Raw genomic sequence first — 1,757 nt, forward strand, 5'->3', positions numbered from 1 at the left:
AGTGCAATGGCGTGTTTGTCTTCCTTTATCTTGTGTCCTGCGTCCGTTTTCACTGGGTCTTGTTTTGCACAGTATAATCACCAGAAAACTTAAGGGGGTTAAGACATCAGATTTGTTGCTTGTGCATTCTTTGTTGATGATTGATTATAGGGTTTGTTGCGCAGGATTGTAGGATTGTAGTTGCGCCGTAGTGGAGGGCTCCGGATTAATTTTAACTACCTGGGGATCTTTAACTTGCGCCGAAGTCCCGTACACACAGGCGTTTTTGTTTTACGCCTCCATCAGAAAAGCGGCCGCCGCGGCCGGGAATCCAACCCGCAACCTCGTGCTCAGCAGCGCAACGCCTTAGCAACTGAGCCACTGCGGCAGGTGTGCGTTCTTTGTTGCAAACGTTTCATACTGTTTTAGAAAGCATGATACGTGCTCTCACATTCGCATATTCTGAGTAAATAATGTATGCTCGCGCGATTCATGTCAACAGGTTTCGGTTTCTGGGCGCCCATTGGAGCGTAGACGTCACAGTGTTGCAAGTTAATTCTTCCATGTGGGTCTACCATGTGGCGCTGCTGTACTATGTTACCTTATGGTGGCGTCTGCTCTCGCACACATGTTAAGTTGTGTTAAGACGAGGGAGAATTTCAGGGAAGGAGTCCGCGGGAGGTCGTGACATCAGCGCAGCCGGACTTCCGCTCGGCCAGCTCCTTCGCTCACATGGAGGATGTGACTGTCGGACTGTTTTCAGTCGCCAAGCTTTACCGAAGAGCAGAGCCAGGCAGAGCTACCGCAGCACTGCCGATTCCGCGTCGGCGGCAGTTTTTGCTAAATCCCCCACGTACTGTTCTCGCCAGCCGCCCAAAAAGCAGCCGTGGACGTGATGCAGGCTCTGCGAGTGCTAATTGCTGCCGCGGCTAGAGAATGACGCGCGAGGCAGTATGGTGAGATGCGGGCTGGGAGCAGCCGGCCGGTCTGCTAACAGGACCACCTACAGATGTTAGGTCTAGCACTGCGGCGAATATTCGATTGCCGCTCTCGTAATGGGGGCAGATGGCGATTTTTAATACAATTCGCCATCACATCATTACCTCATTTTTCGTATGTGCAGCTTTGTTTGGCACGGGAGTCCCATTAAGTGCAGCGGTAACAAGCTATTACTCGAGCTTACTGCGCCGGCCCGCGCCACATCGCGGCGCAGACTACAAGCACCAAGAATAGCATCTAGGTGAGATTGGAGGCTACAACGGTCGGTTGTGCGAAGCAGTGTATATATATTTCTTGTTTATGTCTTAATTCACTACATGCATAGCGAGGGCCTCTGTTCTGGCAGTCTTGGTGCCATAGGGAGCTTAAGAGGGTTCAACGCTCGTCGACCACTCTCGACATGTCGTAGGGGGTTAAAAAGAAGGTCCCCTTCAACCCGACTAGTCCGACTTGCACTGGCTACCACCCCCAAGCGCAGGAAACAAAAATACGTCAACATAAATACCCCAGAAATTGGAGGGAAAAATAGCCCCGCCGTTAGCGTAGTGGTCATCGCACCACATGCGGATTGTGGAGGTCGTGGGTTCGGATCCCACCCTGTGGGCATTTGTTGTCCACTTCCTTTCTGTCTTTCGAAATTCTTTATCTGTTTCAATGCCCTACCACATTCTATCCTTGGCTTCCCGAGGTTTTCTTGACTGCCAACCCTTATTGCTGTCTTAATTCAACTACCCCTCATTTCCTATTCTTATTCGCTATCATCATCATCATAATCATCA

The sequence above is a fragment of the Haemaphysalis longicornis genome, unplaced genomic scaffold (assembly GCF_048455015.1).
Source record: "Haemaphysalis longicornis isolate Haplotype H1 unplaced genomic scaffold, Haemaphysalis longicornis Haplotype H1 scaffold_6, whole genome shotgun sequence".
NCBI classification, from domain to species: domain Eukaryota; kingdom Metazoa; phylum Arthropoda; class Arachnida; order Ixodida; family Ixodidae; genus Haemaphysalis; species Haemaphysalis longicornis.